Genomic DNA, 16,922 nt, shown 5'->3' on the forward strand with positions numbered 1-16,922 from the left:
TTCCCGAAAACAAAAATTAAGCTTAGAATGGTTAATATCAAAAAGCTTGTGATAAGTATCACCAAAGAGTTTTGAATCAAAACACATATAAAAGAACAAAATGTGACAATGCTGACTGGGAAGATTAAACCAGTCAAAGTGAACTTGCACTTGGGCAAGCAAATGCATGTGTGGTCAATGCAGCAGACAGAAGGAAACTGCCAGTTCCGTAAAGCTTTCTCTCCAAATAAAAATAAAAAATACTAATAAAGATTAATAACCATATAATATCTGCAGTTTTCTAGCACTGGATGCTGATGTTAATATGGCACCTAGGGTAGGGCCACAGTGCAGTGGCAGACCATGTGTTTTGCATGTGAAAGGTCCCAGGTAGGACTGGAAAGGACTCCTGCCTAAATCCCTAAAGAGCCTTTGTTGACAAAACTATGCCAGACGGACCAGTAATCTGTCTAAGTATAAGGCAGCTTCCTGTTAAACAAGCAGAACTGGTAAAGACACCGGGTAATCCAAATACTTCAACCCACATACATTCTCACGTTGAACACAGGCACAGGCACCAAGCTATGGGCTTCGTCTTGGCATGCATTTATAGCCTCCAGTTACTCCAATGTCTGTCTTTGCTCACTAGAGCATTTCATCAAAACGAACATTCATCAAAAGGTACTTTGACCCTTACTTAATGAGGTATGGAGCTAGGTGTCAAGTATATGGATGACACCCAGCTCAAAAACTCCGGGTGATCTCTCCCAGCTGCTAATTAGAAGTACTACTATACACCAGGGGGTCCCAAGTGGAGGTCTGCAATCTTCATTTGGATGGGCCATGCTGCGTTTATAAAAATACAATTAAAAATCACACTGTATGCCACATGTTATGCTTGCTACAATTGGCAGAAAAAGTATTAAGTGGTCCACCAAGACCCTCAACTATTTTCAAATGGGGGGGGGGAGAATTTGGGAACCACTGCTATACACCAACTTACATGTGGAAACACCTTCTCATCAAAAGAATGAAACCACTGGAGAACAAACCTGCCCATCCCAAAAACAGGATTTAAGCCAGACTGAAAGGGATTGATGAAGTCATCCAAGAACACTACAAAATGATCTGCCACCAGTCACTCCAGAATGGAAGGCCTCTGACTAGATCCACCTTGTTCAAGTGTGTGTGTGTGTGTGTTCAGAAAGGGATGGATTGCTTAACTCATTTCAAACAGATGAGACCCCATCTTCCTACAAGGATTTACAGGGAACTCCCCATTTACATGGGAGTTGCGCTCTGAGGCACCGTGTGCATCAGTGGAACACATGTAAGTCTAGCCCCACCCGGCCCCCTTGTGGTGCTGAGAACGGCTTGCCTGTCAGCGGTTGTGCGCAAATCGGGAGATGCCTGTACAGTGGTACCTCGGGTTAAGAACTTAATTCGTTCTGGAGGTCCGTTCTTAACCTCAGATTGTTCTTAACCTGAGGTACCACTTTAGCTAATGGGGCCTCCCGCTGCCGCTGCGCCGTCGTCGTGCGATTTTTGTTCTCATCCTGAAGCAAAGTTCTTAACCCGAGGTACTATTTCAGAGTCTGTAATCTGAAGCGTCTGTAACCTGAGGTACCACTGTATTCATAGTTCTAACCAGCAGTCAAACAAAGATCCTCTTAGGAGAACTTCATCAATCACAGGATTTAAAAAGACATGTATAAGTCATCACAATAAACAGCATCTTGTCAACATCATCAAGGGGTAAAGGATAGGCTGAAATGATCCCAAAATAAACTCAGTATCAATAGCAGCATCCATCAGATTGAACAGAAGTGTGTGTGCTCCTAGACTCATAAAGTTATAGAAGTTGGAAGAGCAGAGGAAGTAGTAAATCACAAACATTCTTTTAAAATAAGAAATCTACAAACTTCTTAGTCTTAAAAACTTGGCCTGTAGGCGCATTTGTTGTGTTTTCCAAAAAAGTGGTGTAAATGAGCCTATTAAATTCATGCTATTGATAAAGGCAAGACATAAATCCCGCCCCCTGCCCCCACCCCCCAAAATGAGAGGGGCTCACAAATGTTTCACCACATTTTTGCTGAGTTCATTGAACAAAATTCCAAACTCTGCAATATCTACAAATGCTTGTCACATATCCAGTGAGTATCACTCAACGTTCTCAAACACTAACAAGAGTTCCTTTAAGATGGAAAAAAAAAATCTTAAAAGGAAGCAAGAACTGATGAACCATTTGTTCTAGTTAATTTTGTCATCAGTAAACATTTTCAGAGCTTAGCCCTATGGGCATGTTGAAATCAAACTAAAAAGATTAACTCAGAAGACAAAACAAAGAACCAGTGGCCACACCTACGCAATAGCCTGGCAGGGGAAGAGTGTCTTCTCAAAGCAGCTCACTTTTTTTATTCCTTTGTAGTTTTTAATCCCTGGCCAAATCAGTTTTATTTCTTTCCTAATCTCTCTGATCATTATTAATTCCAGTGCTTTAACATTCACACCTTCCTCTTTCATTTCCCTTCTATGACGACATCAAAAAGTTGACTGGACAGTCAAGGAGGAGGAGGTAACAGTGGCAATGGTGAGGTGGTCCCAGGATTTTGGCCATTCAATAACCATGGCCCAATGGGAAAATTTATGGAAGATCAATTGGAAATTCACAAACTGTTACACGATTAGAGAGAACTTTAAAAAAATGCAACATTGATGGTATCTAACACCATGGAAACTTTCAAAAATGTATAAAAATGTGTCAAGTAATTGTTGGAGATGCGGAGACTCAGGAACATTCTACCATATGTGGTGGACATGTAGGAAAATACAGGTATTCTGGGAGAGTATACATGCAGAACTGCAAAAAAAAATGCTTAAGATCTCTTTCAATAAAAAACCAGAGGCCTACCTCTGGGAATAACAGATTTGGATATTCCACAAAAGAGGAAGGGTATCTTTTTATATGCGACGGCAGCAGCAAGAGTTTTGATTGCAGCAAAATGGATTTGTAATGAAATCCCCTCTATACAAGATTGGATCCAAAAGCTGACAGAATATACCGAATTAGATGGTTTATCAGAAAAAATAAAGAATAAATCAAAACAGGAATTTGTTTCTAAATGGGAGGTTTTCAAAGAATATCTGAAAAATAAATATAGTAGTTTAAATTCTGTTGCAGCATTCAAGGAACTTCAGTAATAGTTGCTAGGTAGATAGAAGAAATTAGATTTATTGAGAATAAGTTTAATTATGAAAAAAATGTGTATTGGCAATAAGTAATATGAATTTGAAATATGGAATAGACGGGAAGTTGGGTCTTTAGTGTTAAGACCTATAGATGTTTTATTGTTTGCCAAGAAAATTATGTGCCTATGGTTATTTTTGTAATTTGTGTGTAATTTGGTATTTGTGTTTTTTGTGTGTGTTTTTTCTTGTTGTATAAATAAATATTAAAAAAAAAGTTGTGGGTTTTTTTAATGCTTGGCATTTAAGACTGAATGTGCTTTAATATGGTCCTTCGAATATTACAGTACTAAAGCTTTACCGTATTTAAAGGTAAAGGTACCCCTGACTGTTAGGCCCAGTCACAGACAACTCTGGGGTTGCGGCGCTCATCTCACTCTATAGGCCGAGGGAGCCGATGTTTGTCTGCAGACAGTTTTTCCGGCTCATGTGGCCAACATGACTAAGCCGCTTCTGACGAACCAGAGCAGCACACGAACCAGAGCAGCACACAGAAACACCATTTACCTTCCTGCCTGAGCAGTACCTATTTATCTACTTGCACTTTGACGTGCTTTTGAACTGCTAGGTGGGCAGGAGCAGGGACCGATCAACGGGAGCTCACCCCGTCGCAAAGATTCGAACCGCCAACCTTCTGATTGGCAAGCCCGAGGCTCAGTGGTTTAGACCACAGTGCCACCCGCGTCCCCTACCCACTGTATTTATTCGAGTCTAATGCGTATCTTTCTTGGCCAGATTACATTGAAAAAATTAAGGTGTGCATTAGATTCGATGGTACATTATATCTGAGTAAATATGGTAGTTTTGCAGACCAGGATTGACCATGCCTCAGTCCTGAATGACCTCTCCCTGAAACATCTCCCCCTCACATGCAAAAAAGAGAGTGCAAACCAAAACTTCACACTTGCTCATCTTCATCACAACACCCCTTTTGTGATATCTGAACCAAATTGATGGGCTGCAATTCCTTTTCAGGCACCATAGAGTTTCCATCGGTTGGTTTACAGTGTTTTCTCCATATCAATAAATACCATATGAAGTGGTAAAGTAAAGGTAAAGGTACCCCTGCCCATACGGGCCAGTCTTGACAGACTCTGGGGTTGTGCGCCCATCTCACTTAAGAGGCCAGGGGCCAGCGCTGTCCGGAGACACTTCCGGGTCACGTGGCCAGCATGACATCGCTGCTCTGGCGAGCCAGAGCCGCACACGGAAACGCCGTTTACCTTCCCGCCGGTAAGCGGTCCCTATTTATCTACTTGCACCCGGAGGTGCTTTCGAACTGCTAGGTTGGCAGGCGCTGGGACCGAGCAGCGGGAGCGCACCCCGCCGCAGGGATTCGAACCGCCGACCTTTCGATCGGCAAGCCCTAGGCGCTGAGGCTTTAACCCACAGCGCCACCTGCGTCCCTATGAAGTGGTAGCCTCTTCCTTCAAGTAAGCAGTCTAAATGCACCAGTATTTGTGTATTTTTACTCCTAAAACCATACTAGGTTTCATTTATTACTGTCTTAACCTTGGAGGGTCATTCCTCACAACTTTATCTGATGTCAGTTTTAGTCCTCAATATTTCATCTTTATAGTCCCTTCAGTTGTCTGTTAAATACTTTCCTCTTCCAACAAGCTTTCTAAGTGGAGACCCCCTGCATTTAATTTAAAGCTTTCCACAGTCTTCCCCCATCTTCTTTGCTTCCCATTATAATTTATACCAGTAAACTTTGATCCTCCAAAACTATCACTCTCAATAGCCTAAAGATTGCTTATGCTCTTTAAAATGACTCTATTCAATCCCCTTTACTGTCCCCAGTGAATGGAACTCCCTCCCTGAACATCTTCATGGTGCTACTTGCCTCTCTTCAAATCCCTTCTCATAACCCAGCTTCTTCAGGGGAGCCTTTAGTTTAACCACTTAAACTAGGCATGGCCTGAAGCTGCACAAGGCCACGACCTAAGCAGGTCCCAGTCATGTCCATGCCTTGATGGGAGACAACCTGGGACCCACAAATAAGTTGCCTTAGGGATTACATGGTGGAAGAAAGGCATGGTATAATTGTAAGAAATAAGGAAACAAGTACTTAAAAGCCACAGGGCAGAGGTGCATGGCAGAAATACTTGATGCACATGTTAATTTATATGTGTAGATAAAGGTAAAGGTAAAGGTACCCCTGCCCATACGGGCCAGTCTTGACAGACTCTGGGGTTGTGCGCCCATCTCACTTAAGAGGCCAGGGGCCAGCGCTGTCCGGAGACACTTCCGGGTCACGTGGCCAGCGTGACGAAGCTGCTCTGGCGAGCCAGAGCCGCACACGGAAACGCCGTTTACCTTCCCGCTGGTAAGCGGTCCCTATTTATCTACTTGCACCCAGAGGTGCTTTCGAACTGCTAGGTTGGCAGGCGCTGGGACCGAGCAGCGGGAGCGCACCCCGCCGCAGGGATTCGAACCGCCGACCTTTCGATCGGCAAGCCCTAGGCGCTGAGGCTTTAACCCACAGCGCCACCTGCGTCCCTCATATGTGTAGATGCTTCTGAGCAAATTAAGATGGTGGGTTTCTGGGGTCTCAGCAGCACTGCACTGAGGCTCACCTAGTCCATGTAAATCTTCATGATGGATGAAATGTTTTTTTTTTTAAAAAAAAAATCCCTTTCTTTCACAACTCTAAGGATATCTGCTCAGAAGAACAGTGATTTACTGTTCCTATTGCCATAAGGTTGGGAACGTTTTTACTGGCCCTGCTCCTGTGGTTTTAACAGTTGCCTGACACACAGAGATTTAGTAGGTGAAGCTTTTCCTGGCACAGAGATGGAGAGATGGTCTTTAAGGATTCAAGCTAATTAATAAACTGGGAATCAAAGGCAGCCAAAGAAACAAATGCTATAAAATTGAGGGAAAATAGCAAAATTGGAGAAATGCCAGAAAAAAAGAGCTAAAAAAGAATGCTTCAACTGATAATAAGTTTATGAGAATGGTAAAGTGTGTTCATACTGGTACACTGTGAAATAAAAGAAGGTCCCAAAATTTCTTGAAGAAGAAAGTGGAGGCAAAAAAACCCCCCACCTCTTTTATCAGGCCTAAGAAATGAGCGCAATTGAGCTATATAGAGTGACAGCATGGTGATTCAGAGCTCACATCATTAATTAAGATAAACCAGATCAAAGGGAGAAAATCTGTGCAGGGAGTACCAGTTTCTCTCTCTTAATTATTCCATCTGAAATGGCATAGGACCCTAGGGCTCCCCTAAGAACTTTACTTTCACATTCCAGACTTGTTCAGCTATGGCTGAAATAAGCAGCTGTGGAAGGCTGTGTGGAAATAATAGCATGCGCATACCGAGAAAGCCCCCTTGTGTACCCGATATGCACGCATGTAGTCAGATGGCAGAATGAACCTACAAAGTTACCTTACATCATTGGTCGATTCAGCACAGTACAATCCACTCTGACTAAAAGCTGCTATCCCAGGTCTCAGGCAGAAATATTTCCTAGCACTGCTTCCCCAAATCCTACTAGCACATGGATGGATGTCCTGGACTCCAAATCCTATCTGCCCCAGACAGCTTGGTTAATAGTCAGAGATGATGGGAGACATAATACTCATTCCACATTCGTAAGAACTCAACTGATTACTGTGGCAGATCCTACACTTTGGAACTCTCGGCCTATTGAGATCAAGCAGGCACCTTCACTGTACTCTTTTTGGTACCTGCTAAAAACATTACTGTGTAGACAAGCCTACCCAGATGCTTAGAATATTGAGGTAATTCTAACTGGTTTTAGTACAGTGGTACCTCGGGTTACAGATGCTTCAGGTTACAGACTCCGCTAACCCAGAAATAGTACCTCGGGTTAAGAACATTGCTTCAGAATGAGAACAGAAATCGTGCTCCGGCGGCGCGGCAGCAGCAGGAGGCCCCATTAGCTAAAGTGGTACCTCAGGTTAAGAACAGTTTCAGGTTAAGGATGGACCTCCAGAACAAATTAAGTTCTTAACCCGAGGTACCACTGTATTTTATTTTTTGTGTGTTTTACAGTAGAGTTGTGAGGTTTTTCTTACAATCAAATGATGTATATACATTTTATGTAAACAAACAAACAAAGTAGCTCTACAAAATCTAGTTCCCCATCTCTATTTTAGTGGGAGATTTCAGGGGTTGATGCTGGACTTTCTTCAAGGAAAGCATGTGCTCAATTACTTGACCTCTGCCATAAAGAGGTCTCCACACATGGTTGATATGGTAAATAAAACATTCAGGTTGCATGGAGTTTGCAAATTTGATTGGAGCAGCAGAAAAGCTGGGGGACATTTAAGTGTGTCTTCCCCCAGAGCTGCTTTTTTCTGATAAAAAATCCCCTTGGCCATCATTTGTCCCACAAGAAGCCTGTATCCCAGCACCTCAAGGCAAGCAGTAGCCAGGAAAGGAAGAGCTGAGCAAGAAAACAGGTCAGGAAGAAAAGGGTTTAATACCATTAAAAAAACAAAACACACACACACACAACACTGAGACAAATAAAACTTTGGCGGATCCAAAGTTTGGCTCAGAATCAAAGAACAGTCTTTTTAAGGTACAAAGGAAAGGTTTGAGACCAGTTCAGAAGTTACAGCCCCCATGTGGAGGCTGCCACAAATGCTTCCAAATGAGGACCATGTTGATATAGGGGTTGCTACAAAAAGTAGATTAATCATGAGAAATTCCACACCAGCCTCAGTGTTCAAAGGGAGTGTTCAGTTCAATGCCAATGGAGTTGCTCTTCACACAATCAGGCCAGTCCACATGGTGGATAACTTACAAACATTGCAAACCCATGTAGAACAATAAGCACCGCACAGCCGTGGTTTTGGTGGCTTTTATTCAGGGCCCACCATTGAATTGGATGTTATTAACTTCTGTACTAACTCCTTAACACATACAGTGACCAGGATCCAAAGCAGAGTCCACCAATGCTTTTCAATCCATGCTTCCTGCTGCAGCTTTTGACACACTATGAAAAGCCATTATTGAGGATTTGGGAAATCTCTGGAACAACATCCAACACACAGTGAGAAGCTGCAGTGGAAAGAGAAAACGGGCAGAACTGGCACCTCCAGGCACCTACACTGAAATGTTTTAGTCATGTATACAGAGATTCTTCTCCTGATGTATGTTTTATTTACAACCCTGAGTTTCTCTAAGAAATCTTTTTACCTTGTTTGGGAAACAACACAAAAGCTGGATATTCTTTGGCTTCTCAAGTGGGGCCTTGGGTAAATGAAAAAGTAAAATGTTTATTGTAGCCTTGTGCATAAGCTCACAGAAGTTACTAGCATGCAGAAAAACAATAAATTATTAGTCTGCTAAGAGGCGAGTGGGACGCAGGTGGCGCTGTGGGTTAAAGCCTCAGTGCCTAGGACTTGCCGATCGAAAGGTCGGCGGTTCGAATCCCTGCGGCGGGGTGCGCTCCCGCTGCTCGGTCCCAGCGCCTGCCAACCTAGCAGTTCGAAAGCACCTCCGGGTGCAAGTAGATAAATAGGGACCGCTTACCAGCGGGAAGGTAAACGGCGTTTCCGTGTGCGGCTCTAGCTCGCCAGAGCAGCGATGTCATGCTGGCCACGTGACCCGGAAGTGTCTCCGGACAGCGCTGGCCCCTGGCCTCTTAAGTGAGATGGGCGCACAACCCCAGAGTCTGTCAAGACTGGCCCGTACGGGCAGGGGTACCTTTACCTTTACCTTTAAGAGGCGAGTATCCTGGGTTTCCATACTGATAGGTGAAGAGGGAAAGTCCTCTCCTTCTGTGGCCACCATGGAAACACAGGATTCCAGTTTCTTAGCAAATTGGACTTTTAGAAATGCCTTTTATTAAGAGGATGGTGTTAGAGGGTCAGCTTTCCTACTTCCATGATCTGGACAGACCGTCAACTAGTGAAGGAGAAACAGAGAGATTCATCCTTCCTCCAGCACCCCATGTACACACCTAGAGTATCTTGCTTCCTATGGCTACGAGGCAAGCTGTTAAATGCAGGGCTGTTTTATTCTATATTGCCCCAGTTAACCAAATAGACTCATACAATAACCTGGATAGTTGAGAAATCTTAATGATAACAGGGAAAAAGCATCCAGAAAAATAGTAAAAGCAAAGAAAATTCCTAAACTATTTACATTTGTTGACATTCATACAAAGGGTAGAAAGTAATACAGATCACATAACATAAGCAACGTTATTATAAACTTTAAAAAGAATTAAGACTGAATAGGCAAAAGAAGACCCAGAAACTCAGACCAGTCGCCACAGCACGCCACTGCAGAGATGAACAACCCATTACATTTGATAGCCACAGAAAAGCTTTGAAAAATGAAAAGGCACCACAATGAAAAACCTTTAGAAAACTCTTTGTTCACACTGAGTTAACAGAAATACTTTCAAAGTAGGCAGAACCTAATGTAAGAAAAGCTGGTGTATATTACAGAGGATTACAGATCAATCCATTCCACTTTGTTTTGCGATTTTGAGAAATTCGTATTAGAGAAAGTGTGGCCACTGTTAAGCAAGTCAGAAAGACCAGGAAATGAAGCAAGAAAAAATAAATGAAAGAAACTGATTGAAAGAACAGATTACAATTGCAAGGCAAATATTTGGCAGGCTTTAAAAGGGAAATACACAGATAAATTGCACCAATATATTTATGGTTCCAACTGATCATGTATTACATTTTAAGAGACCAATGGAGCATAAAACCAAGGGCTGAGAATAGAGGTTTGTTTTGGAGCGGGAAACATCTAGACTGCTTATCTTATCAAAAGCATAAGCTTTCCAGTTTCTTTGCTGATGAAATATTGCCTACTCAAAAATAGTATGCCTCAGCGCTTAACCAACTTTAAATCTCTTTTCCATGTGCATAACCAAGAATAAAGCGCCACCTACAGTGTCTGTACTTCAGTTCAGTATCAGTGCTAAGAAGGAAGTGCAGCTAATCTGGGAACACAGAGCAGAAGTAACATGTAGTTTTATGACAGTAACTCCCACCTCACTAAATATTTTATGTTTCAAGATTTCAGCCTTCACATTAAATTGAATAAATGGACCGCGCGGTTTCAGACACCATTCGCCAAAAGCTATATATGGCCAAGTAACTTAACCTGTTAACTGAGGGCCTAGGCCACTGCACACATCCCTTCCTGGTACTTATTTTCGCTTGCTGTACAGTGGTACCTCTAGTTACGAACTTAATTTGTTCCGGAGATCCTTTCTTAACTTGAAACAGTTCTTAACTAGAGGCGTGCTTTCGCCAATGGGGCCTCTTGCTGTCGCTGTGCCGCCAGCACACGATTTTGGTTCTCATCCTTGGGCAAAGTTCTCAACTCAAGGTAACTCTTCCAGGTTAGTGGAGTTTGTAACCTGAGGCGTTTGTAACTCGAGGTACCACTGTACTGTACTGTGAGCAATGCAACTTGAGAGAAGGGAAGTATATATTCTCCAAAGGCACAAAGATACAATTAAAAGGTTTAGAACAGAGGGGAAGCTTGGCATTTATTTATTTTTGCAACATGCAGATCTAGTTGTAGCCTTTCCTAAACTTGCCTGTGACAAAAGTATGTCACCAAGCAGCCATGAGCAAGTCTTATATGTTGGAAGGGGCTCATATAAAATACATGCAGCCTCACACAATCTGCTTTATAATATCATCTCATACACAGTTGATATACTCAATATGCTTCTCTTGTTTCGTGCTCTTCCCGGTTAGTACTGCTGAATCATACAGCCCAGTATTTTGATATGCTGATGTTCTGATAATTTGTCATTTTGATAATTTTGCGCACAGAGCTGTTTCAGTATATTGACACAGGCCACCCCAATCTCTGCTGAGTGGTGCGAGATTCATGGGGCCTGGGCGCAAAAAGACACAGCCACAGACACACCAGCATCATATGCTTCAAAGAGGCATTATCAGCACTACATTCATTTTTATTGGTTTAAGTCAATTCCATCCTGCCTCCTCATTCATACAAAAATCCGTATTTAAATATGTTTTATCACATCACACATATTTAAACAGCATTTTCTCTTGGTGTATGCTCCTGTCAATGTATTTTATCCTAAAGTATGCATTTTGCTATTTTTTTGAGCACAGAACTGTCTCACAAATTTCAGGCAAGTGTAAAATCCAAAGGATAATTACACTCCAATCTGCATAGTAGTGTTGGAGTTCAAATTAGATCAGTCATCTTAAAAATGAGACACAAACAATCATAGCCTGATGGCACTGAAAGCCACCAAGACATCCAGGAAAACTAGCACATCTCACTCCCTAGTTGGCCAGCAAAGGTCATCCATCAGGGTGAGCAAACCTGTTTCTGTATCAAACCCCAACTATATCAGAGTTGACATTAATCTAGATAATCAGTATCATTCAAGAGTGACTAGAATTGTGTAGCCATCAACTGCTTGAATCCCTGGACTAGAAAAAATAATCTGACAAACCTCTGGGTGCAGTTTGCCCTTCCTCTAGGGTGGATGCACAGCCACATCTTTACACAGAGATGCAAGACCTAATCTGTCAGTATGTACACCTCCACAAGACATTACAGGCCAGAATTAGCAACACTAAGAAAGGAATTCTGTGTTGCGCTATGACGAGCCTTTCAGCGATGCAACCATTTCTCTAGCTTGCTAAAAGGATCACCCCTCTCCTCCCCCATGTGCTGTTTCGGGGTTCTTCTGACCCCCATAGCTGAATGGGCGGGGGGGAGATCCCACTGCGCTAGCAGGACTTGTTGCACTAGTTCTCGCTAGACACAACTTATCCTTGTGCTTCAATCAGTGAAACTAATCCAACAAAACCATCAATAGGCATTGCACAAATAAATTCAAGTTGCTACAGATACAATCAACTTTATCTTCAAAGTACTTATCAAGCAAGAGAGCTAATTGTTCTTTTGTAAAAGTGTGATGGCCCTGTTGGGGAAGGCCTCAGAACAGCTCTGTTGGATGAGGCTATAAGTATGTGGTTGCATGCCAGAATTGCTTCTCTGCTGCCATTATTGTCACAGGCTACATACACGCCATACATTTAAAGCACGCACACACACACACACACAGAGCAAGGAAACTGTAGTTTAAGGATGCTAGGAACTGTAGCTCTGTGAGGGGTAAACTCCACTTCCCAGGATTCTCAGGGATGGGGCAGAATGTATTTGAGTAACTTCAAGATGATCTCTTACTTCTGCCCAGTTATTTTTGCTTCAACTTATATGAAGTGATTGAGCTTGCATTAGGATTCTACACGAAAGCTTATACCCAGAACAAACTTAGTTGGTCTCTACAGTTCTACTGGACAATTTTTTAATTTTTTTATTTATTTCGACTGTGTCAGCAACACAGCTACCTACCTGAATCTGAAGTTCCTTTGAAATACTTTCTCAATGTGTCATTGCTTTGAAATAAGTGGATCATTATGCTAGCTTTGCCTTAGGAAAAGGAGAATCTAAACTTACAGTTCCAATAATGGTCCCCCCCCCCCCCGCAGCTCTGACACTATGCATTCCTTTGGAGGCCTTTTCATTCATCAACTTGGAATTAGTTACATGATAAACATGCACCACCTAGTGGCTCTTTCCTTCTGCTTCTTTTAAAGTTTTTTTCATCACAACTGGGGACACCACTTTTATGAAAACAGGATCTTCTGAAACGGAGACACGCTGGAGACACTGAATGTTTCAAGAGATGATGTACAGATTGCTTTATAGCTGTAGTTAACGACTAAACTGTAGCAATAGTTAAGGAGAGTCAATGGATTTGCTATATATTGCTGAACTGTCACCAGCATGCATTCTACATACAGAACTGGTTATGTCACACTTAGATCCCACCTTTTCTCCAAGGAGTTCAAATTTTCTCCTCCTCCCCATTTCATCCTGCCAACAACAATGGGAGGCAAGTTAGGCTGAGAGAGAGTGGCTGGCTCAGGGTGTCTCTGTGGGCTTTATGATCCAAACTCCAAGAAAGAAGATTCCACCTAAACATTAGGAAGAACTTCCTGACAGTAAGAGCTGTTCGACAGTGGAATTTGGAGTCTCCTTCTTTGGAAGTCTTTAAGCAGAGGCTTGACAACCATATGTCAGGAGTGCTCTGATGGTGTTTCCTGCTTGGCAGGGGGTTGGACTCGATGGCCCTTGTGGTCTCTTCCAACTCTATGATTCTATGATTCTATGTCTTAAGTGAGGGTTTGAACCTTTGTCTCCCAGGTTGTACTCCAACACTCGAACCATGACACTGCACTGTTTAGGCTGTTCTAATTCCTACTATAAATCTATTCACATTCTTGTTTAACAAAAGCTACTTGAGCTGATTTCCACATTCTCTACTTTGCCCCCCAGCAGCTGATCGGGCTAGGAGGCACTGGTAATCTTCCCCATGACCTGCTCCCTGATCTTTTCACTTGGAAATGTCGGGGTCTGAATTTGGAACCCTTTCCATGTAATGTACATGCTGTATCACAGCATAGTAGAAAAGCATGCACTTTGCACACATAAAAACTGCCACATTTAACTCCTAGTACAGTGGAACCTCTACTTACAACCATAATCCATTCCGGAGGTCCGGTCATAACTAGAAACGTACATAAATAGAGGCACACTTTTCCATAGAAAGTACTGGAAAAGTGAATTGATCCATTCTAGACAATGGAAAGCACGGATTTTACTGCCTAACGAGACCATAGATCCATAAAATGGATTCATAAGTTGTCGTCCAAGATCCTTAGCGATTTTCAAATGGTCCAAGGAGAGGAAAGTTGGGGAGTCACTGCTGGAGAAACATGATTCTGCATTGTACAACGAAGTACAGTGGTACCTCGGTTTATGAACTTAATCAGTTCCCGGTGTCCTTCCACCGTTTGGATTCCATTCCTAGACCGAGGTAAAGTTCGCAAACTGGGACACTACTTCCGGTTTTGCGGAGTTCGTAAACCAAATCGTTCATAAACAGGACTGTTCATAAACTGAGGTACCACTGTAGTTTGCTTTTCCACTGAAGGTCAGTTAACATGTGATGAAAGTATACCTATTTAAAACATTGTGCTTACTCAAAGCTATTTTTTTAAATAAAAAAAATTCAAAACATCTTATTAATAGTAGTGTACCAAAAAGGGCACAGAAGTTTCAAGGAGACTCAGACATAATAAACATGTTTTGTACATTCAGTGTTAAGAGAAATATGAAATCTACTGAGAAATTGGTTGGAGTACAGGAGTAAGAACACTGGCAAGCTTCTGCTTCAAGGTCCCAGCATCAGACTAAAAATATTATGATCTTTGAAACAGGTGTTTTGATAAACCCAAGACAATGACAACCAAGGATGTCAGAGAAAACAAACATGCAGTAATGCAAATGAATATGCTATTTTCTTCCACTGCAGTGCTACTATATAATATTTAGACTGCAGGATCGAAATCTGAGAATTGTCACATAAGTGCACTAGAATTACTATTTAAGGTTTTTCCTGCAAACCTCATTGCTGAAGCAAAGATATCTGGATGCTACCATCTTGTTCAACAGCTGCTTTCAAAACATGTTAGATGGCTTAGCCATGGCCTGTTGGCAGATGAATATGGAACTGTTAATTTAAAAATCTGGTATTGGATACCAAAACTTGCTAACAAGTAAATAAGCACAGATACATAACAACCCGAAGATACAGATAGAGATACAGCATAACACTGAATTAAAAGACCATTGACATGCAAGGTCAAACAGCTCAGGCAGCAATTTGACTGTTTTTTAAGCAAAAAGGAAAATACTCCTACAACTTCAGTTCTCTATCAATTCTTGCAGAATTCCAAAGCAACAAACCTCAAACTTCACTACAAACTCACTAATGAACTGAGTTGGATTCACTTCTGAGTAAGCATGTCTAGAACTGAAATTTGAGTGACACTTAATCTCGTCAAATCAAGGGGAACATTGTGTGGGTTTCTAACTTTGTAAGTCTTTTTTCCTCTAACTCAAATTAGATTAGAAAATGTAAGCAATAAAGGGGAAAGCTGCATTTGAAGCATGGAGCCTTCATAACATGGTGAGAGACACATATATTTTGTACTCTGATAACTTCATTCAAGTATCAAATATAATGCAAAATAGCCTTGTTCCAGGATCAGAGGATGAGATCTTCTATATGTTCGCAATTATTCTAATCTAAAGAAGCTAAAGATTACATTTTTAAAGCATATTTGAGTTCTTGCATTACTGCTTTTTGCACAGACAAGATGCCTTTTCTCCACACCTGCTGTATACCTTTAAATAGTTTCCCATACCACAAAAGTTATGACTACAGGCTGGAGTGTAGTAAGTGCAAGGACGTGAGAAAAGACATAAACACATTCATTACAAGAATGCAGCTGATGACTATCTGCCTGTGCCAGATATTTTCTGGCCCAAAATACTATCATTTACAGTTTACAACTAACAAAGGCAGAGTCAGCTTTGATTCATGCCATTCCATGATCAACCAGCCAATCACTTATAAAATAAAAGCACTTGCATGCAGAAAAGTGCCCTGGCAAAGGTTTATACTTTCAGATTTTAGAAACATGCTTCAAAGACAAGGTGATTTAGATTTACTGGGTTTTAGAGTGGAGGCCTCCCAACGCAGTTTAAATAAAATTATAAACTATTAATCCACAAACACACATTAAAAACAGAGCAATAAAAAGAAAAGAAAAACTAAAAATCAAGTAAAACACACAATAAAACAAATCTAGGGTATTGCTTATAGGTGATCACAATATAGAACAATGAAACAAGGAGATATAATATAATGAATGCGATGAGAAATAAAATAGAATTAAGTACAAATCAAGAAAAAATAACTTAGAGCACATTAAAAGGCCTGGGCGAATGAACAGTCTTTATTTGATTCTATAAACGTATCAGACTTGGCACTAGGCAAGCATCCCTGAAGAGAGAATTCCACTACCAGGACACCATAACCAAGAAAGCCTCCACTTGGTTCCTTGCTCATTGACAAAAATATGTGGAAGAGTGTGCATGTCTGTGTGCACACATTCCTGGCTGCCTGCCTTCTTGAGAGTGTATGTGCACACATGATGCAAGTGTGCATTGGCCACTTTAGCCATGTCCATAACTGACATGTGGCCATAAGTGGCTTCAGTCAGCTCTCAATGAAGTCCTCAAGCCAGCCCTGCTTTGCATCCTTGGGCCCTAAAGGTCATATGAGAAATTTGAGATGCAGGAAGGTGGGAGGCAAACATCACTAAAAAAAAGAAGAAAGAAAAAAAAGACATGGTGTAGCTCATTCATATATTTGCTGGACAGTGTAACTCAGCAAAATGGACACATTCAAAAATATCAGCAAAATACCAGAAAATTGATCAAAGAAAATCTTTCCTGTTACTAAAAACTCAGATATCAACATTTCAAACAAGAACTGTTGCATTTCTGAGCATTTTCATTTGGTCCTAATTAAATTGCAGACTGGCTGAGGTTTCCTTCAGCACAACCTCCCATCTGTCTTATTTTTCTACTACCCAAAATATTAACCAGAGTCTCAAGTGGGAGAAAGTTACACATAGCAATGAAAGAAAACCCACCAGCAGTTTATTAGAGTTAAAGCAAAACAGACTTTCTGGAGTTCTGTCTAAAATGCCAATTTTTGACCTCATTTTTGAATGTGGAACTTATTTTTACAGAATTTAAGATGCAACGCCATCTCTTT

At 41.5% G+C, this 16,922-nt stretch overlaps 1 protein-coding gene across 1 annotated transcript in view; it reads right to left on the bottom strand.

Annotated features, from left to right (window-relative positions):
• RAD51B (RAD51 paralog B) overlaps window positions 1–16,922 on the bottom strand; it is a 336,350-nt gene that overhangs the window by 299,040 nt on the left and 20,388 nt on the right.

The sequence above is a fragment of the Podarcis cretensis genome (genome assembly GCF_951804945.1).
Source record: "Podarcis cretensis genome assembly, chromosome: 1".
In the NCBI taxonomy this organism is placed as follows: Eukaryota; Metazoa; Chordata; class Lepidosauria; order Squamata; family Lacertidae; genus Podarcis; species Podarcis cretensis.